Source organism: Somniosus microcephalus, chromosome 2, assembly GCF_052327205.1.
Source record: "Somniosus microcephalus isolate GS21.2 chromosome 2, FLI_Smic_1.0, whole genome shotgun sequence".
NCBI lineage: Eukaryota > Metazoa > Chordata > Chondrichthyes > Squaliformes > Somniosidae > Somniosus > Somniosus microcephalus.
Genome location: NC_140988.1, coordinates 29,605,626 through 29,628,292, shown reverse-complemented (window position 1 = coordinate 29,628,292; position 22,667 = coordinate 29,605,626). Strand labels below are relative to the sequence as shown.

At 42.1% G+C, this 22,667-nt stretch overlaps 1 protein-coding gene and 1 pseudogene across 8 annotated transcripts in view; one reads left to right on the top strand and one right to left on the bottom strand.

The window, feature by feature from the left end:
* The window catches only part of kiaa0232 (KIAA0232 ortholog), a 127,731-nt gene that overhangs the window by 72,639 nt on the left and 32,425 nt on the right, over window positions 1-22,667 (bottom strand). The window contains exon 1 of one of the 8 annotated variants that reach the window (XM_086008238.1): window positions 4,290-4,580. The exons of the other annotated variants lie outside the window; for them this stretch is intronic. The gene's annotated coding sequence lies outside the window, so the exon portion shown is untranslated. Of the gene's footprint in view, window positions 1-4,289; window positions 4,581-22,667 lie in introns of those variants that run through there. 8 annotated transcript variants of the gene reach the window in all.
* LOC147122640 (actin, cytoplasmic-like) lies at window positions 16,473-18,831 on the top strand (annotated as a pseudogene).

Below are 22,667 nucleotides of genomic sequence, written 5' to 3'. Positions count from 1 at the left end.
CTGAATATCGAATACCCCTGGACGTTGAGTTCCCAGTCTTGGCCATCCTTGAGCCACGTTTCTGTAATCCCAACCAAATCGTATTCGTTTACCTCTATTTGCGCAGCCAATTCATCCACCTTATTACAAATGCTCCTCGCATTAAGACACAAAGCCTTCAGGCTTGTTTTTTTAATGCTCTTAGACCTATTAGAATTATTATTTACTGTGGCCACGTTTGATTTAAACCGTTGATTTCTCTGACTGCCACTTTTGTTTTTCTCCTTCCTATCTTTTGCTTTTATCCCCGTTTTCCTTTCCTCTGTCTCCCTGTTCAGGTTCCCAACCCCCTGCCATTTTAGTTTAAACCCCCCCGAACAGTGCTAGCAAACCTCCCCGCAAGGATATTTATCCCGCTCTGGTTCAGGTCTATCAAATATGTGTGCAAGTACATCCATAAGGGCAGTGACCAAGCTGTCTTTGATCTTCAACGGGTTGGACAGCAAAATCAAAATAACATAAGAAATAGGAGCAGGAGTAGGCCATACGGCCCCTCTGGCCTGCTCCGCCATTCAATAGGATCATGGCTGATCTGAATCTAGACTCAAGTCCACTTCCCTGCCCTCTCCCCGTAACCCCTAATTCCCTTATCTGCTGGGAAAATGTCGATCTCCATTTTAAATTTATTTAATGTTGCAGCTTCCGCAGCTCTCTGGGGTAGCAAATTCCATAGATTTACTACCCTCTGAGTGAAGAAGTTTCTCCTCATCTCAGTTTTGAAAGGGCAGCCCCTTATTCTAAGATTATGCCCCCTAGTTCTAATCTCACCCATCAGTGGAAACATCCTCACTGCATCCACCCGATCAAGCCCCCTCACAATCTTATATGTTTCGATAAGATCGCCTCTCATTCTTCTGAACTCCAATGAGTAGAGTCCCAACCTACTCGACCTTTCCTCATACGTCAACCCCCTCATCTCTGGAATCAACCGAATGAACCTTCTCTGAACCGCCTCGAGAGCAAGTATATCTTTTCTTAAATATGGAAACCAAAATTGCACGCAGTATTCCAGGTGTGGCCTCACCAATACCCTGTATAACTGCAGCAAGACTTCCCTGTTTTTATACTCCATCCCCCTTGCAATAAAAGCCAAGATTCCATTGGCCTTCCTGATCACCTGCTGCACCTGCATACTAACTTTTTGTGTTTCATGCACCAGGACCCCCAGATCCCTTTGTACTGGAGCACTTTGCAGTTTCTCTCCATTTAGATAATAACTTGCTCTTTGATTTTTTCTGCCAAAGTGCATAACCTCACACTTTCCAACATTATATTGCATCTGCCAAATCTCTGCCCACTCACTTAGCCTGTCTATGTCCTTTTGCAGGTTTTTTATGTCCTCCTCACTCACTGCTTTCCCTCCCATCTTTGTATCGTCGGCAAACTTGGATATGTTGCACTCGGTCCCTTCCTCCAAATCGTTAATATAGATTGTAAAGAGTTGGGGTCCCAGCACTGATTCCTGCGGAACACCACTAGTTACTGATTGCCAGCCCGAGAACTAACCATTTATCCCAACTCTTTGTTTTCTGTTAGATAGCCAATCTTCCACCCATGCCAGTATATTACCCCCAATCCCGTGATTTCTTATCTTGATCAGTAATCTTTTGCGTGGAACCTTGTCAAATGCCTTTTGGAAGTCCAAATACACGACATCCACTGGTTCCCCTTTATCCACCCTGTATGTTACATCCTCAAAGAATTCGAGCAAATTTGTCAAACATGACTTCCCCTTCGTAAAACCATGCTGACTCTGTCCTATTAAATTATGTTCATCCAAATGCTCTGTTACTGTTTCTGCAGCAATGAGGCAGCCTGGCGAATTTTTGGTTTTGACATCAACAAGCGTTACCCCACTGTCACTAAATTGGATGTGCACTTGCAAAATGGACAAAGGGTTTTCTTCCGACCAGTAAATGCCAGGCAACGTGCCGAGGAACCTCCAAAGACAAAACTGACAGCATTCTTTGAGTTGTGCCAAACGATTGACTTTACCAAGATACTTTTGTATCATCAGGTGCCCAAGTACTACATCTGGCAGCCAAACAACACATGGTGGGCTCGGCACCCTGGACCAGGTCAGAAGAAAGTTCCTGGTCATACAGGGGTGTACTCATCTGATGCACTTGGCAGAGTCTTCACGGTCCATCCAAACAACAGAGTGCTTTAACCTTCGTCTACTCCTCCATGAGGTTGCTGGCCCAACATCATTTAATGACCTCAAGAATTTCAATGGCCATCTCTGTGCCTCCTTTCAAGAAGCTTGCCGCAGAAGAGGACTCATTGAGGATGACATTCATTGGCATGCGACGATGACAGAAGCTGCTCTGTCTTAATCCCCCAATAGGCTACAAAATCTCTTTGCCATTATAATTGCCCTCTGCAGCCCTTCCAACCCGATGCAGTTGTGGGAAGATCACAAAGACAGCCTGACAGAAGGCATCTTACACCAACTCAGGAGAGCCAACCCCGCAATGGAGTTGAACTTCACTGATGCAATGTACAATCAGGGAACGGGGGGGGGGGGGGGGCACGGTGGCATAGTGGTTAGCACTGTTGCCTCACAGCGCCAGGGACCCGGGTTCAAATCTGGCCTCGGGCGACTGTCTGTGTGGAGTTTGCACATTCTCCCTGTGTCTGCGTGGGTTTCCTCCGGGTGCTCCGGTTTCCTCCCACAGTCCAAAGATGTGCGGGTTAGGTTGATTTGGCTATGATAAATTGACCCTTAGTGTTAGGGGATTAAATACGTGGGGTTACGGGGATAGGGTGGGATATGTGTCGGTGCAGGCTCGATGGGCCGAAATGGCCTCTATCTGCACTGTGGGGATTCTGTGTGTGTATTGATCCTTTTGGAGGAGAAGACTTTGGCATTGGCTGGCAAGTCTCTGACTGAGTTGAACCTTCCATCTCCCTGTAGGAATACTTCTCCAGGTCTCAGCAGAGAGGTACTCAGGGAAACCACCTACAATGTTGAGGAACTGACCTCCTTTGTCACCGTCACTGAACCTAAATTGGTTCCAGACCAGAAACAGACATACAGGTTGGTTGTGGATATGGTGGAAAACAATGCTGGTGGCATTATCTTCCTCAATGCACCTGGTGGAACAGGAAAGACATTCCTGATCAATCTTTTACTGGCCATGGTTCGCTCTAAGGGATGCATTGCACTGGCTGTTGCCTCATCAGGAATCGCTGCAACTCTTCTCCAAGGAGGTCGCACTGCCCACTCAACCTTTGCTCTCCCTCTGGATCTGACAAGACAAGAACACCCAGTGTGTAACATTAGCAAAGGAACTGGTGCTGCTGAGTTGCTTCAAAAGTGTAGACTCATTGTGTGGGATGAGTGTACAATGGCCCACAAGAGGGCACTTGAAGCACTCGACAGAACTCTTCAAGATCTGAGAGGAAACAATAGGCTGATGGGTGGCATCACCCTGTTGTTGGCAGGTGATTTCCGCCAAATCCTGCCAGTTGCCCCCAGAGGAACACCAGCAGATGAACTTAATGCATGTCTCAATGCATCGCATCTGTGGCCAGCTGTGCAAACAGTCCATTTGACCACAAACATGCGTGTTCATATGCATGGTGACAAAATGGCAGGATCCTTTACCCGACTGTTGCTAAATTTGGGAGATGGAAAGTTGCCAATTGACAGCTGTGGTCAAATCACAATTCCTCCAGACTGTGGCAGTCAAGTCAAAACAGTTGAGGAGTTGACCTCACAGGTGTATCCAAGCCTCCTCAATCACTTCAAAGATCCCAAGTGGCTGTGTGAACGGTCAATACTTGCACCCAAGAATGGTACTGTCAACAACATCAACATACTGCTTTTTCAAAAACTCCCTGGCCAAGAGCGAATTTATAAAAAAGTGTTGATACTGTTTGTGAGAGTGCTGATGGGGTACACTACCCCACTGAGTTCCTCAACTCATTGTAGCCTTCAGGAACACCTCCTCACAAACTCGTACTGAAGGAGGGCACCCCCATCATGCTCTTAAGAAACATTGATCCACCAAAGTTGTGCAATGGAACCAGACTGGCAGTCAAAAAGCTCATGCCAAATCTCATTGAGGCTACCATCATATCAGGCTGCGCCAGAGTTGAGGATGTTCTCATTCCTTGAATTCCAATGATACCAAATGACTTGCCATTTCAATTTAAAAGGCGACAGTTTCCTGTAACAATTTCTTTTGCAATGTCAATCAACAAGGCACAGGGGCAGACTTTGAAGGTTGCTGGCATCAACTTACTCACGCCCTGTTTTTCACATGGCCAGTTGTACGTAGCATGTTCAAGAGTTGGTGCATCAAGGAATCTGTTTCTTTTAACACCCTCAGGAAAAACAGAAAATGTTGTATATCAACGGGCTCTCCAATAATGCCATCATTAGGGAAGGAAAACAGGTAACTGTAAAACCCGAACAAAATATAGCACCCCTGCCATCCAACACACAAACTGAAACTTAAAGAAAATGCTGTTATCATGTTAATGCGCAACATTAATCCACCTCAATTATGCAATGATACACGCTTGCAAAATCAAAATTTTTTTTTCTACAGATTATACCAAATTTGTTTTTTTTATCCAGATTAAAATTCCGTCAACGCCACTATATTTTACACGCTGCCAATTAACGATCGGAAGGGTGTAGAGAAAGAAAATATACTCCGCCATCAATACCCGTCCATCAGCGCTGTATTATGCAAATAGTTGGCGCATTTGGCGAAGGATTTTTTTCTCAATAAAAATGCCTAATCTCGGAAACTCTTTAAAAAAACGAAGCCATGCAATTTCCTCCTGGGTTGGCTATGGAAAATTGCATTTTAAAATCATAATCATTGTTTGAGTCTTTTTTTAAGCAGAATGTGGTCCTCTCATTAAAAATTTCAACAATTTTATTGCTTTTTACAATAATGCACAATTATATGATCATGACACGTTAATGTCAATGATAACATTGCAAAATGATAATTCTGCTTGCTACCTCCAAAGTGACATAGAAGGAAAACTGTAAAAACTTGAATTTTTGGCTACTGTCGATCCCCATTAACAAAAAACGAAGTTAACCAACCACCTCCTGGGTGCTTAGCAAGAGTTCTTCAATCCCAACAGTTTTATAAATAGTTTTATAAACATGTCAGAGGGTTCTTCAGTTCCCTCGGCAACGCCAGGTACTCCAGCTTGTAATCAACAAAATTATACTTTTATAACAAGGAATCATGTAGCTGAAAATAAAATTTCAGCATAACAATTTGTTCTGAGAAATTAATCTCAGATTTGTAATAAACCACTGACTAAATCTGGATAAATCGCCAAGACTAACACTTTCTACCTAAGGGTATTAAAAGAAATAGATGAGGAAATTGGGAATGCATTAGTCATACGAACATAGGAACAGAAGGCCAAGCAGCACCTCAAGTCTGTTCCACCATTCAATTAGATCATGGCTGATCTGTATCCTAACTCCATTTACCAGTCTTGGCTCCACTCCCTCAATACCCTTGGCTAGTAAAAATCTATCGATCTCAGATTTAAAATTAATTGAGCTCGCATCTACTGCTTTTTGTGGGAGAGAGTTCCACACTTCTACCACCCTGTGTGTGAAAAAGTGTTTCCCAACTTCTTTTTAAGGTTATGCCCCCTTGTCCTAGACTCCCTCATCAGCAGAAAAAGCTTCGCACTATCTACCCTATCAATTCCTTTCAAAAATCTTAAATTAATCCTCAATCAATCATCCCTTACCTTCGATATTCCAGGGAATACAAGCCTAGTTCATGTAATCTCGCCTCATAATTTAACCCTTGGAGCCCGAGTCATGACCATCCAAAACTCTCTGGATTTGGGGATTATGCCAGAAGATTAGAAAGTAATAAATGTTACATTCTTATACAAGAAGGATGGAAGGGGCAAACTAAGTAACTGCAGACTAGTGAGTTTAACATCAGTGGTGGTGGGGGGGGGGGGAATTAGAGATACAATAAAGCATTGAGAAAATAAATGGAAAGTTACTGTGGTTTGGGGCACAATATATGTCTAACTAACCTAATAGAACTCTGACAGTCAGAATCACGGGATGACATAAACATGGATCTTCGAAAGTCATTTGATATGGTTCAACAGAAGACTGTCAGCTACAATAGAGGTGCACAGAATTAGAATAAACGGGTCTTTTTCCGAGTGGCAGGCAGTGACTAGTGGGGTACCGCAGGGATCGGTCCTAGGGCCTCAGCTAGTCACAATATATATTAATGATCTAGACGAGGGAACTAGATGTAATATCTCCAAGTTTGCTGACGACACAAAACTGGGTGGGCGTGTGTGCTGTGAGGAGGATGCCGAGAAACTCCAGGATGATTTGGACAGGTTGGGTGATTGGGCAGAAGCAATATAATGTGGATAAATGCGAGGTTATCCACTTTGGTGTCAAAAACAGGAAGACAGATTATCTGAATGGCAATAGATTGGGAGAAGGGGAAGAAGTGCAACAAGACCTGGGTGTCTTTGTGCACCAGTCGCTGAAGGTAAACATGCAGGTGCAGCAGGCGATTAAGAAGATTAATGGTATGTTGGCCTTCGCAGCAAGAGGGTTTGAGTACAGGAACAAGGATGTTTTGCTGCAGTTGTACAGGGCCTTGGTGAGACCACATCTCGAGTATTGTGTGCAATTTTGGTCGCCTTATCTGAGGAAGGATGTTCTTGCCATGGAGGGAGTTCAGCGAAGATTCACTGATATCTGGGATGGCAGGAATGACGTATGAAGAGAGATTGGGTCGAGTGGGCTTGTACTCGCTGGAGTTTAGAAGAATGAGAGGGGATCTCATTGAAACTTATAAAATTCTGACAGGACTGGGCAGACTGGATGCAGGAAGGATGTTCCCGATGGTTGGGGAGTCCAGAACCAGGGGTCACAGTCTAAGGATTAGGGGTAAGCCATTTAGGGCAGTGATGAGGAGGAATTTCTTCACCCAGAGAGTGGTGAACCTGTGAAATTCTCTACCTCAGAAGGCAGTAGAGGCCAATTCATTAAATATATTCAAAAAGGAGTTAGATATATTTCTTAAGGCTAAAGGGATCAAGGGATATGGGGAGAAAGCAGGGACAGGGTACTGAATTTGGATGATCAGCCATGACCGCATTGAATGGCGGAGCAGGCTCGAGGGGCCGAATGGCCTACTCCTGCTCCTATCTTTTACGTTTTCTATGTTTCTAGAGCCAATCTTGCAGCATGGGTAGAAGCACAGAATTGTAATACAGGGATCCTTGGATCAATTCACAATAACAGGAACTGGTGCTGGGGTCCCAGCTTTTCATTTTAAGATTATGGAATAGAGGGGAGGTTATGCAAGTTTACTAGGAGATTCAGTGAAATGTGAAGCAGTGCAGAATATTGCACAAGGACATAGATAGGTTAACTAAATGGACAGAACAATGGCTGATGCAATTTAGTACAATGTAGTGTGAAGTAGTCCACTTTGGACACAAGCCTGGCAGATGGGAGTACAATCTAAATGGGTAAGCACGTGGCGGGATAGATAAACAAAGGAATTTAAGGATTCAGGTACGCAAGTCATTCAAAACTAGCTAAGGTGTAAAAAGCCATCAAATTACAGTACTAAATGCAAGAGATTTTCAACAAAGGAAAAAAGCTTCTTTACATAAAGCATTGTGTGGCGGTGGAAATCACTTCCAGGGTTAGTGGTTGAGGCAAACCACATTCAAGATTAGATTGGATAGGTGGATGAAGGAAAAATGGTTGAAGGGATACAGGAAAAACTTTACAGCCTTCCGGACTCAATATCGAGTTCAACAATTTCAGATCATAACCTCGGCCCCTATTACATTTTTACATATTTTTTTTATCCCCTTTTTTTTCTCTCCCACATGGCAGCTATCTCTCATTCTGCCAGCGCATTTCACACCTCATCTAGAGCCGTCTTTTGTCTCTTTTAATCGGTTTCATTTCCTGTGTTTTTTCAGTCCTGACGAAGGGTTTTGACCTGAAACATTGACTCTGTTTCTCTCTCCACGGACGTTGCCTGGCCTGATGAGTTTTTCCAGCATTTTCTGGTGTTATTTCGGATTTCCAACATCCGCAGTATTTTGCTATCGTACAAGTGTGGGTAAATGTGATTAGAACTATTTGCTTGTGTGAAGGATAAACACCAACATGGATTGGTTGGGCTAAATGGCCTGTTTTCATGTTGTAACTTCTATAACATCAAACAGGTTAATGAGATGCTAGCCTTCAGCATAAGCGATATAGATATATAAAAACTAGTTTCTGCAGTTATACAGAGCACTGATCAGACCTCATTTGGAATACTACGAACAGTTTTGGATACCCCAGCTTGGGGTATTGAACTTATTGAACTTGGAGAAAGTCCAGGCACAAACCAGCAGGATGATACCTGGAAATTAATTGACTAAGTTATAAAAAAAAGAAAGACTTGCATTTATACAGTGCCTTTCACGACCTCAGGGCTTACCAAAGCGCTTTACAGCCAATGAAGTACTTTTGAAGTGTAGTCACTGTTTTAATGTAGGAAACTCGGCAGCCAATTTTTATACAGCAAGCTCCCACAAACAGCAGTGATAATGGCCAGATAATCTATTTTTATATATGAATACAAGTTGTTGTTATTGATTGAGGAATAAACATTGACCAGGACACTCTCCCGATCCTCTTCAAGATAATGCCATGGGATCTTTTATGTCTACCTGAGAGCAGGTTTAATGTCTCAACTGAAAGACAGCACCTCCCCTCAGGACTGCACTGGAACGTCAGCCTGGATTTTAGTGCTCTCTCTGGAATGGGATTTAAACCCACAATCTTCTGACTCAGAGGTGAGAGTCCTACCAACTGACGCATGGCTGACACTTCTATTAGAGACTGGGTAAACTCGAGTTATATTCCCTGGAGATAAGCAAATGTGTGGAACACCAACTGCCCGTCAAGGTTTCCTTCCAGGGAATAAACTACTCAGAACAAGCTCCGTTTGATCTGGAACAGACTACACACCTCTGGAAATCAGGTAGTTTCAGAAGACAATGCAAATGTTCTTTTTCAAGCCAGACATTGTATATATAAAAATTTTAAACTGGGCTCTGGCATCAACCAAAAATCAAGGAGAAATTGACCAGAAAAGCAAATCAACCAATGCAACAATATAATTAACGGAAGTCTCGATCAACAATTCAAAGAATATTTTGAGACTAGAAGTTAATACTAGTAGCTTCGCAGAAGTTAAAACGCAACAAAAACATGTATGGATTCAAACTTAACCAAAAAAACAATTAACATGAAAATAAACTGAAAAAGAATGGCAGAACAGCGAAGACTTTTTTCTAAAATTCTGACAGCAGAACGATTGGCGGCTGACAAAAGAAAAAAACTGAAGTATACTTTCAGAGTTCGGCTCTATGTACAACAGGGACGGAGACTAAAAATGGCTCTCAAATGGTGCCAATCTCTTCAAGGAACAATGCCCCAATGTTTACTTCTTTCATCACAATACTGATTCAGGGTGTACACACAAAAGAATATTTGCAGATGGATGTTTCAAAAATTTGCATTTCTGAGGCACTACAGGAGACTGTGACATAATTAATCTCCGCAATGGAAACAACAAAGGTGTGCGAGTGGGAAGCCTGACTTAATTCTTGTTAAACTGCCTCCCACCCAATACTTACCAACTATAAAGGCTAAAGCAGTTGTCAAGTACTAATGCTACATATATATTAAACTCTTATCTCACCTTCAGTACCTGTTAACCCAGGAAAGCAAACGGATTAAAGGGATCAATTGGAGACCAAGAGAGGATCTACTGCCGCCTTCTCTCTACGCACCCCAAGAATAATTAAATGTTTTAATCAAATACTCGAAGGCCGACCATGCCACTGCTCACAGTTGTACGATATACCATTTTGTGATGACAGGAGCATTATACAATGCATAATATATTTAATCTCCTGTGGCATTGTTCACAAAATAAACAAAAATTGTATTTACATAGATAAAATTTACAGTACAGAAACAGGCCATTCGGCCCAACTGGTCTATACTGGCATTTATGCTCCACATGAACTTACTTTCACGCCTCTTCATCCAACCCTATCAGCATATCCTTCTATTCCTTTCTCCCTCAAGTGCTTATCTAGCTTCCCTTTAAATGCATCTATGCTATTCGTCCCAACTACTCCAAGTTTCATGCTCTAACCACTCTCTTTGTAAAAAGTTTCTCCTGAATTCCTTATTGGATTTATTGGTGACTATCTTATATTTATGGCCCCTAGTTTTGGTTTCCCCCACAAATGGAAACATCTTCTCTACGTCTACCCTATCAAACCTGTTCATAACTTTAAAGACCTCTATTAGGTCACCCCTCAGGCTTCCCTTTTCTAGGTCTGTGTTTTATTGCCTTTCTTTCTCTGTATGGCTATCGCTGCAGTGTCTATCTCTCTGATTGGGTGGGAAGAGGCTGTCTGGACAGTGTTGCAATATGTGCAGGTAAGAGAGAACTATCCGGAAGTTGAGGTCAGGAGAAAGCAGGAGTTGAGTTGGGCTTGGCAAATAGGATGGCGCAAGCTGACAGAAGAAGGGATGTCAAACCATAGGGAATGCAGTCAAAAGCGTGAGAGTATTCACTGGGTAAGGTGTAAGCACTGGAACCATGGGGATTGAGACAGAGGACAGAAGACTGGGCGTCTGGGAGGGGCAAAGGGAAGTGGTTGGGTCCTGGAGCAAAGAGTACTGGCGTGTCACTAAAGTAGGAGAGCAGTGTCAAAGCAATGCAGCTGGACATGAGGGGGGTGGGGTGGGTAAGACTAGGAGTAGCAGGTGAATGGATAGTGAGAACAGTGAAGGGGTCTTATGCAATGTGGGGAGAAAAGGCAGCTGGGTGCTCATGGGTGCATAGATAGGTTCTGGAAGCACTGGGGAGGTCTTGAAGCAAAGGGAAAATGAGGACTGGAAGACGCTGGGGTGTGGAACTTAAAGCTGTCCAAGACACATACCTGGTCTCGAATACAGGTCTAGTACTGCTTACCACTAAATAAGGAACACAGGTTGAGTATCAGGGATGGTTAGGAACAGGAAAGGAGCACTGATGCAGCATGGGGTAGCAGCAAGGAATGGCAAGAAGCAGCAGGATCCAAGTAGAAATACCAAGAAGACAATAAAAAAGCTAAAGACATTTTTAAACATGGGGAGCGAGCGAGAGGTGCTGGACAGGAGTAAGCACAATTCAAGTTTGGCCACCCCATTTCTTGGGAAATATGGGGAAGAATCTGTACCTCTGCAGTGGGTCAAAAATAATTTGGAGGAAGAGGGGAAGGAAGTCACACACGTTAAACTTATTGAATGGATATCTGACAGTTCTTGGGCAATTTTATGGGTATGTTTAAATATTTTTTGTAAATTATTTATGTTTTTATGTGCATTATAAAATATTATATTTTACCCTACCATAACTGCAGAAGAAACCTGAAAAAATAGTTTGAGCCATTTTATTGGCTCATTTTGTGAGTTGCTCGTTCCTGATTAGCAGCTGAGAAAAAAGTGAGCAATTTGATCATTACCTCACAGCATTTGAGAAATCAATATTAACAGGTGATGGAAATTTGAGCCAGCCAATCAGGTGCAAGTGTGATGGACAATTTTCTCATGAAGTACAAATGCACACTAGATCCAAGTCATTTAATTTCCAGATTGATTTTTGGTCTATAATGAATTAAATGCCATTGCGAGGGGGGGTGGTGGGGGAGGAATGGCCCACTTCTGTTCCTATGTTCCATTTAGCTTTGGGGTCAAGGTGGCTCCAAAATGACATGCCTGGCAATAGATGTTTGAAACCAAGTCAACCCTTAGTACGCTCAGTAACGTGATAGCTGAGCCACGCAAGTCCACAGTTTTCCAGGGCACTGTTGATTAATTCATTAACGGGATGGGTAGATCAGTCTCTATGAACTGAGATTCTTCCCACTCCCTCCAAATAACCCTGCAACCAGGAAGGATAGTCCGAGCTGCACACACTTGATGGGGAATCCTAAACCTTGACTCTGCCAACTTGTGCTTTGTATCCCCCTGCAGAAAGAGTGTGCATTTCATATCAGACAAACAGAAACACTATGTGTGATTATGTCTCAGTATCTTGGTTTGGAAACTCTTAAAGACAATGGCCCAAAATTTGTGGTCGAAGACTTCCCGCGGGTGGATGCCTCCGACTTGCAAAAAATCGACGAATTTACCCGGTGGTCCGGGGCCTCTCTGGGTACCCGCGGGTAGAGGCCCATGTATCCCAGGGTCGCATGCGGCTCGCAAGCGCCCCTGGGATCACGTGGGCCAGCCCAACCAATGAAAGAAGGGGATCCCCATTCAGACTTATGGGGATTCCGTACGTACATAACTCCCATACGTATGAATGGGGATCACTTAAAAAATACACGAGCACATGAAAAAAGTTTAGAAAATGTACATTTAAAATTAATTAAAATGGCATTTAAATATTTTGAACAAAAATTTAATTCTGATTTTTTTAATGTTTCAATGGGGCTAAAAATAAATTTACCTTATTGGACAGGGTTTTTAATGTATAAATGAGTGATAATTTTTTTATAAAACTCTTACGCTGGTAAAAGCAGGCCTTACGCCTGCTTTTACCAGGCGTAAGAATTTCACGGGCATTCACTGGGCAGAAGTTGGGCAAATAGTGCAGCTCTCCGCCCGCGGAGGCCCCTTTCCCGGGGATGCAGATGAACTGTCAAGAAGATTCTTGACAGATCGCAGGTTCCGGGTTTCAGCGCATGTGATGCGCATGCCTAAACCCGGAACTTGCGCAGCCCCTATAGGCACGTGCGCACCTCGTAGGGGTCGCAAATTACAGCCCAATAATGAAATTCTCCATATGGCAGACACCTATACCTCAGAAAAGAAACCGTAGAACAGAATGGGGTGGGGAGAGGTGTTTTGTTTTTTGCTATACATATTAAATCCAAGCACAAATATAATTTCAATACAGGTTTACAAAGTGTGCAATATCAACTTTTCTTTGTTTGTAATACAGTTCAAGACTCCACTCAAGTTTAAAATAAATAATTCCCAATCTGTATTAAACTATTTTGGGATTGATGTCTTGAGTGAAATATTTTATTATGGAATTGTAACTTTAACATTTGGTGTCAAAATCCAAGCAAGAGGAACGATCATAACCAGTTGTTCTTGAAAAATATATATTGCCAATCCAGGCAAGTATCACCACTTTATTCTCACCTATACTTGGCACAACATACTAAAGCAAATTTAACTTGACATTATCTATGGAATATTACAATGTATTAACAAATTAGCGTAAGCAACAAGACCAAACCAGCATAATTAAAGTGTTAGAACTCTAGACATCATTTATAACAGTATAGCAAAACAGAATTTTCCTTCTGCAGTTATGTGTTACAGTTCCAGCATCATTCAGAGGCAATGTACAAATGATGCATTCAATGTGCTTATTCGAGTATCAGCCCAAGAGATCGGAGGAACCTCCCATTCGTCAAACCAGTTTTGATCAGCTGATGAACCATGATGATAAAAATGTAAGTAAAGTAATAAAGCTACTCAAACGTCATAAATATATTACCAAATTAACTCCAAACTACTAATTTCACTTTAATTTACCTTGACGTCTCTTTTGTCCCCTTCTATTCTTGGTTTTGTGTTTAACAAATTTTCAGTTTACTTTTTGTCTACCTGATTTAACCATGTTTCCACCACCCCCTTATAAAATTCAATTTTAAACCTTCTGGATACCTATGCTTCCATCTTGCATTTTGAAGGTGAACACTAGCTTCAAAAGCCAGTTTTTCAGGCAATAGAAACCCCAGCCTCAGACAACTGACTAGTCACATCATATATGCAACTTGGTTAATTTTTTCAAACCAGTGCTCTCTCCCGAACACCTGACAATAACCTAGAAAAGTAACTCAGCCACAATGCTCAATGGGTTAAAGATTAACTAATTTATACATACCAGTCTTTAATGTTGACAAGTGGAGGCTCTCATAATGGTTCAATTCGTAGTATGTTGCTGAGCAACATAGATCAATCAACAGGTCCTTACTTCAATTTTTAGTGTATGCCAAGTTAGCTGATTTGAGCAAAGGTGGCCCCACTATAAATGACCTTAGGGCCTCTGGACGAAGGGAGGAAAATCAACTATGGTTTCTGATCCCAATGACTATCTATTGACCCCTGCTGGAAGTGCACATGGACAAACATAGAAACAGAGAAGATAGGAGCAGGAGTAGGCCATTCGGCCCCTTGAGCCCACTCCGCCATTTAATGAGATCATGGCTGATCATCCAAATTCAGTACCCTGTCCCTGCTTTCTCCCCATATCCCTTGATCCCTTTAGCCTTAAGAAATATATCCAACTCCTTCTTGAATATATTTAATGAATTGGCCTCAACTGCCTTCTGTGGCAGAGAATTCCACAGGTTCACCACTCTCTGGGTGAAGAAATTCCTCCTCATCTCTGTTCTAAATGGCTTACCCCTTATCCTTAGACTGTGACCCCTGGTTTTGGACACCCCCGCCATCGGGAACATCCTTCCTGCATCTAGTTTGTCTAGTCCTGTTAGAATTTTATAAGTTTCAATGAGATCCCCTCTCATTCTTCTAAACTCTAGTGAATATAAGCCTAATCGACACAATCTCTCTTCATACGTCATTCCTGCCATCCCAGGTATCAGTCTGGTGAATCTTCGCTGCACTCTCTCCATGGCAAGAACATCCTTCCTCAGATAAGGCGACCAAAACTGCACACAATACTCAAGGTGTGGTCTCACCAAGGCTCCGTAAAACTGCAGCAAGACATCCTTGCTCCTGTACTCAAACCCTTTCGCTACGAAGGCCAACATACCATTTGCCTTCTTCAACCGCCTGCTGCACTTGCATGCTTACCTTCAGAGTGGTTAGCACTGTTGCCTCACAGCGCCAGGGACCCGGGTTCAAATCCAGCCTCGGGCGACTGTCTGTGTGGAGTTTGCACATTCTCCCTGTGTCTGCGTGGGTTTCCTCCGGGTGCTCCGGTATCCTCCCACAGTCCAAAGATGTGTGGGTTAGGTTGATTTGGCTATGATAAATTGACCCTTAGTGTTAGGGGATTAAATACGTGGGGTTACGGGGATAGGGTGGGATATGTGTCGGTGCAGGCTCGATGGGCCGAAATGGCCTCTATCTGCACTGTGGGGATTCTGTGATTCTGTGACACCCAGGTCTTGTTGCACTTCCCCTTTTCCCAATCTATTGCCGTTCAGGTAATAATCTGTCTTCCTGTTTTTGTCACTGAAGTGGATAACCTCGCATTTATCCACATTATATTGCATTTGCTATGCATCTGCCCAATCACCCAACCTGTCCAAATCGTACTGGGGTTTCTCTGCATCCTCCTCACAGCACACACGCCCACCTGGCTTTGTGTCGTCTGCAAACTTGGAGATATTACATCTAGTTCCCTTGTCTAGATCATTTATATATATTGGGACATCAACCTTGCCTGATGCCCCAAAGTCAAATCACTCACTATTACACATGAATAAAGCCTACGTGGACAAGTGACCAATAGCAGTGGAATTGTATTCCAGCAAGGAGTTAGTGCCTTCCTGAGGAGGGGAAGATTTTTACAAGAAAAAAAGGGAATAATTTTTTTTGTATCGCTGTCTCTTTTCAATAGATTCCTTTGCAATTTCTTAGAGATTGCAAAAGACGAGCAGAGTTCATCCCTTAGTTTCCTTCCTACTGAGATATTGAGGCAGTTCATACTTTTACATTCATAACACTACCAACAGTTTTCCTATATCGGCTGCAGTTTATACATAGTGTTTTTGGCTTCTTTTTAATATTTTACTTAAAGTCCTAAAAGGTAGGCAGTAAAATGTATAAACTAGGAGAGAAAGGAAGCAAGTCATGTTGTAGAATCATATATAATGTTCTAATTGCAAATCATCCTTTGTGTTTACTAACTCTAGCATATACTTCAATCTATGAGTAACTACTTCTGAAGTACTACGAGTGAATGATCACTGTAATACAAGTTAAATTCAAAATAAATTCGAGGATAAAACCAGTTACAGCTCTTTGTTTATTGACATATTACAAGCTCCATTTACACTACCTATAATACAATAAGCCTTAAAATCTAAAACCTCAGTCCACCACATCATTGTAACAGTTTCATTTCCCCGATTATATTACAGGTTCTCTGATAAATACTGTATGCTGCAAATGTGCTGCATTATGAACTGAAACTAGACTGCCCATTTTGCCTCCGGGGTTGAATTCAAATCCGAGTCCCAAGTGGAAGGGCAGTGATCTGATCCACTAAGCTACCTAGTTTCTAGCTAAAGACTGATGATTTTCAACTTAACCTGAAAAGTCATGATGCTTCCGCAACATCCACCTCCATAAAGAATCAAGACTTTTTTTCTTTTTCTAATAATCAAATGAAAACTGCTAATCTGTCTTGATATATGTAGCAATGAGTCATAGGTCACTGAAAGGTCAGTTATTATGAAGTGGCTCTTCTCACTGGTCACATAGATACCTATTGTCGAGTTATCTGATGGCAATGATCTACACTGCCAAAGGTCCTCGGCTCTAGTTGCAATTACAGTGTGTGCTTGCTTGTCCAGAAGAGGCAAGTTATCCACTGTAAGACTTCTTGTTCAAAGTGAAGATTCGCTGCACATCAAATGATGGACATTACCGGTGTAATCATAGATAATGGTTCTGGGCTCTGCAAATCCGGGTTAGTTGGTGACAGCTTTCCAACATCGGTAATACCATCCATTGTAGGTACCTTCAAAGTCAAGGGTGAAGCATCCCAAACAAAAGTTTATTTTGGAAAAAAGGCTCAAGCTAAAAGAGGCAGTGTCCTTAAAGTACCCTATTGAACGTGGCATAATAACCTCGTGGGAGCATTTGGAGAAGCTCTGGAAGCACGTTTATGCATGTGAACTACATATCAATTCAAAAGAGAGGCCAGTTTTGACGACTGCTGCTGCACTGACTTCTTTCATGAACAGAGAAAAGATGGCAGAAATCATGTTTGAATGTTTTAATGTGCCAGCTATGTATGTGGCTATTCCTGCAACTTTGGCACTCTATGCATCAGGATGCACCAGGGGAATAGTCCTAGACAGTGGCTTTGGATTAACTGACGCTGTACCCATCTATGAAGGCTACTAACTGCCCGATGCCGTCAAAAGACTTAAATTGGCTGGCAATGATATCACTGAAAAGATCAGGAGACTCCTAATGGAAAGTGGACACAATATCCCAAATACAATCAATAAGGAGACCTTTGAGAACATCAAGGAATCATTGTGCTATGTTGCTCTCGATCCTAAGCTGGAGAACAAACTCATACGGATGACATTCAACAGGAGTATACACTCCCTGATGGGAGGCTGATCACAATCCAAAAGGAACTCTACAAAGCGCCAGAACTACTCTTCACAACAACCAACGAAGGCTTGGAGGAACCTGGAATTCATAAATTGATCTACAACAGTATTTTAAAATGTGATAGAAGCTTGAGGAAAGTTCTATTTTGCAACATATTACTATCTGGTGGCTCCACTCTATTCCTAGGTCTGGAAGAAAGATTGCTGAAGGAGATTAAGTTCCAAGTTCCCAGTAGATTACCAGTCAAAGTCATTGCACCACCAAACAGGAATTATTCTGTTGGGATGGGTGCTTCAATTTTAACTAGCTTGGCAGCATTTAAGGATATGTGGGTCACTAGTAATGATTACAGAGACTATGGGCCAGCTATCATTAACAAAAGGTGTTTTTAGGAATTCGTTATGTGACTGTTTGATTAAATTTTGACTGCACAAGATCAAATACTTTAATAAAAATAGTCCAAAACCCACACCAATTTTGTTTGATGGTCAAACTTAAGGAATTGAGTTTACTTATAAACACAATCAGACTGTTCTTGTAGTTTACAAAGTGTCCAGGAGGTCCAACAGCCCCAGCCCAAAGGACTTTGCAAACCAGATTTGATGCCGCACTGGATTTACACTCCATGTGGTGTTAAACCGAATCAGTGCAAGATTGCCCTTTCCAGAGAGTTTTCCTCCACATCCCTCTAGAATTAGATCTGCCCTTGACTCCAGATTATGTTGCCAGTTTACCATCAACGTGAAGTTGAAATCATTTAGCATTAAATGATAAACTTGCAGTATAAACACACATTTAAATAAGCCAACCTACAAGATCACAATTGCCAGCATTAAAATTACTAGTACTGCTGGAAGACTTAAATTTAAACCGATTATTTATTTAGTTAAATTATTGTTGTAATATGAATTAGATAAAACTAAAGGTCGCACTTTTCAGTCTTTGTTTAAGAAAGAACAGGTAAACAAATATAATTTTTTTTAAATTGTTTGTAAAGTATAAAAACTTCTGACCCAAATCAATACATTCTTGTTAAATGTAAGAAATTCTGAAAACTTCTGGGTCAGAAAGAGTTAGGTGAAGAGACATTGCTGTTTGCCTTTCTTTCTGTCAGTTATTTCAGCCCCCAGATAATTTTTGGTGGTACCAAGTCCAAGCTGAATGTAGGTTCTATAAATTTTCACAATTTCCTCATATCACTGCAATCTTGTGGCATCACTAAACAATAAGATGGTGCTCCGAAATACTGTACATTGAAGTAAAAGTCTGGCCCATCTTTGGATGTCCAGAATAGAATTGTATAATACAGTACCTTCTTTATTAAACCTAACCATGTGTCCCAGTATTTGTTGTTTTCCTTGATATACTGTCCATAATGTCCTCCTTCAGGGGCACAAAATGAATCTCAACAACTTGCATTTATATAGTTCCTTTAAATGAAGAAAAATATCCCAAAATACTTTGCAGGAGCTTAAATCAGACAAAAAGCAATATTGAGCCATAGGAGATATTAGGATGGGTGACCAAAAAGTATGGGCAAAGACGGGTTGAAAGGCAGGTCTTAAAGGAGAAGAGAGGTGGAAAGGCAAACAGGTTTAGGGAGGGCATTCCAAAGCGTAGGGTTTAGGTGGCTGAAATCTTACATAGAATCTAAAGCACAGAAGCAGGCCATTTGGCCCAACTGATCTGTGCCAGTGTTTATGCTCCACACGAGCCTCTTCCAACTTAGCCCCCATATCGCGCAACTCCCTTCTACCTCATATAAGGGGAGGCTTGATGCATACATGTGCCAATGCTATCTGCATTACTCCACGTGACAGCCAGTTCCACATTTTCACCAATGTGTGAAGAAATTCCTTCCAATTTCTTCATTTGATCGGTTAGTGGTTATCTTAGATTTATGTCCCCTTGTTCTAGACTCACCCACATGTGGAAATATTCTCCACATCTACCCTATCGAACCCAGTCATAATTTTAAAGACCTTTGTATGCTGTCATGAGAAAAGAGCCCCAGCCTGCTTAATCTTTTGTGATAGTTTCATCCTCTCAATTCTGGTAACATCCTTGCAAGTCTTTTCTGGTTTTATATAAATTTAACGTCAACTTCCTGCTTTTGTATTCTATTGCCCTCGAACCCCAATACAGGAAACTTCGGTTTATCCGGAGGTTAACTGTCCGGAATGCTCGATCCACCAGCAAAATTCAGGAGTCGGTTCAGTAAGTTTTTTTTCTTTTCGTTGCTTTTTTTCCCCCCCACCAGTCAGGCTCTGCAAGGTCTAGCTAAAGCTGTTGCTTAGCTACAGAGACGCTTGCAAGCTACGGCCGACTGTTTAGAAGCTGTTAAGCAACAGGGTTTGTTGCTAGATACGGAGCTCAAAAGCTCCGTATGTTTTAACATTAGCGCTGGTTTGTCCGGCAGTTTTGATGGGACGGCAACAGCTCGGTCCCATCGGTGCCGGATATCACAAAGTTTCCTGTACTTTGTTTGCAATCTTTATGGCTTTATCAACTTGCGTTGCTACTTTTAGCTATTTATGTTACTGTATGCCTAGACAAGCAAGGATAGAATACTTTACTATTTCTTTTATATTCTTGGATATTTTCATTTTATATTTCCTCTTAATCTTCCTAATTGTTTTTTGTACCTCTTTCCGAAGCTCATCATATTCCCTTTTCTCCTTTATTGTTTATGTACTTGTGCAGTGCCTTTTTCTTCAAATTCAATATTATCATCTTTATTTATCCATGGCATCTCATTCTTGGTCAGTTTACACTTATTTTTAATTAAATAAATGTCTCCTGAGCTCTATATATCTCTCCTTTAATTATTGTATACTGTTGTTCCGCCTCTTAATATTTTTCTCCGGTTTACCTCCCCCCTCATTCCCTCAGAGTTTGCTTTTTTCCCCCAAAATCTATTACTTTGGTCTCTGTACTATCGATATCTCTCAATCATTATCGTCAAACTTAGTATATTGAGATCACTACTCCTCAGATGTTTCCCATGCTTACTTCGCTTATCTGATCCTGTTCCGTTCCCATTACTAGGTCTAGCAGTACTTCCTACCTTGTTGAGCACTGGGTCAGAAAGGAGTCTTGTACACACTGTAAAAACTCCATCCCATGCTCCCCCTTTCACTCCTTCTCCCTGCCAGTTTATTTTGAGGTAGTTGAAATCCCCCATGATTATGATTCTGTGTTGTTCACTTATTTCATCAATTTGCCTACATATTTCTCCCTCCACTTCCTTTCCACCATTTGGTGGTCTGTAGTATATCCTAATAGTTTGACCAATCCCTTCCTATCCTTTATCTCAATCCATATGGATTCTGTTTCTATCTCTTTTCTTAGCTAATTATGTCCTTTCTTGCTACTGCCATGATGTTATTTCTGATTAACACAGCTACCCCACTACTACCTCTTCTTTCTCTATCTTTTTTAAACACAGCATAGCCTGTAATATTTAACTGCCAATCCTGCACACACTTTAACCACGTTTCCGTTATCCCTATTACATCCGTTTTAGCATTTCAAAAAACCACCGTTGACCACTCTTGTCCTTGCATACCAACACCCCATCTCCAACCTCATTTTCCTCTCCAAAGTCCTTGAACATGTTGTTGCCTCCCAAATCAATACCCATCTTTCCCACAACTCCAAGTTTGAACCTCTCCAAATCAGATTTCCACTCCTGCCACAGCACTGAAACGACCCAAACACAAGTCACAAATGACATCCTATGTGACAGTGACCATGGTGCACCATCTCTTCTCAACCTTTCATTGTCTGCAGCCTTTGGCACAGTTGACCACATCATCCTTCTCCAATGCCTCTCCTCTGTTATCCAACTGAGTGGGGCTGCCCTCGCCCGTTTCCATTCTTACCTATCCAGAGAATCTACTGCAATGGCTTCTCTTCCCGCTCTGTTACTTCTGGAGAAGGATCTATCCTTGGCCTCCTCCTATTTCTCATCTATATGCTGCCCCTCAGCGACAAAATCCAAAAACACCATCAATTTCCACATAGCGCAATTCACACCACATCTAGAGCCATCCTTTGTTCCTTAACCTGTTCCAATACCACCTCCTCTTGCCTTGAATATCTCTCAATGTCTCTTAATCTCTCCTATCACTGACCTTCCCTTTTGTTCTTTCATCCCCTCCCCCTTTTCCCAGCCCCTAAACTTGCGTTCCATTTCCTGCTTTTTTCCCGTTCTGACGAAAAGGTCTTCGGCCTGAAACGTTAACTCTGTTTCTCTCTCCACGGATGCTGCCTGGCCTGCTGAGTTTTTCCAGCGTTTTCTATTATTATCAATTTCCACATGTATGCCGACGACACGCAGCTCTACTTCACCAGCACCTCTCTTGACCCCTCAAATGTCGGATAAGCAGCCTGACAACACAGACATCCAGTACTGGATGAGCAGAAATGCCTTCCAATTAAACATTGGGAAGACCATTGGCTCCATTCCCTAGCCACCGATTACAGCCCCCTCCCTGGCCACTGCCCGAGGCTGAAGCAAACTGTTCGCAATCTTAGCAACGTATTGGACCGAGTGGAGCTTCCGGCCCCATATCCTCTCCTTCACTAAGACCTGCTACTTCCACCTCTAATATCAACCGCCTCCGTCCCTGCCTCAGCCCATCTGCTGCTAAAACTATCATCCATATTCTTGTTACCTCCAGACTCGTCAATTCCAATGCTCTCCTAGCTGGTCTCCACCCTCTATAAACTTGAGCTGATCCAAAACTCTGCTGCCTGTATCTAACTCGCACCAAGTCCCGTTCACCAATTACCCCTGTGCTCGCTGGCCTACATTGGCTCCCTGTCCACCAATACCCCAAACTTACATTCGCGACCCTCCTTTCAGCTATCTAGAATTCCCTCCTTCAACGTCTGTCTCTTGCTCCTTAAAACCATTTCGTTACCTGTCCTAATGCCACCTTCTTTGGCTCAGTGTCAATTTTTTTTTGTCGGATTACATTCCTGTGAAGTGTCTTGGGACATTCCTGTGAAGTGTCTTGGGACATTCCTGTGAAGTGTCTTGGGACATTCCTGTGAAGTGTCTTGGGACATTTTACTATGTTAAAAGGTGTTAAATAAATGCACAATTATTTTTGTTCTAATTACTACCTTCAATCCCCCCGTTTTGATGCTGATGCTCTGTATAAAT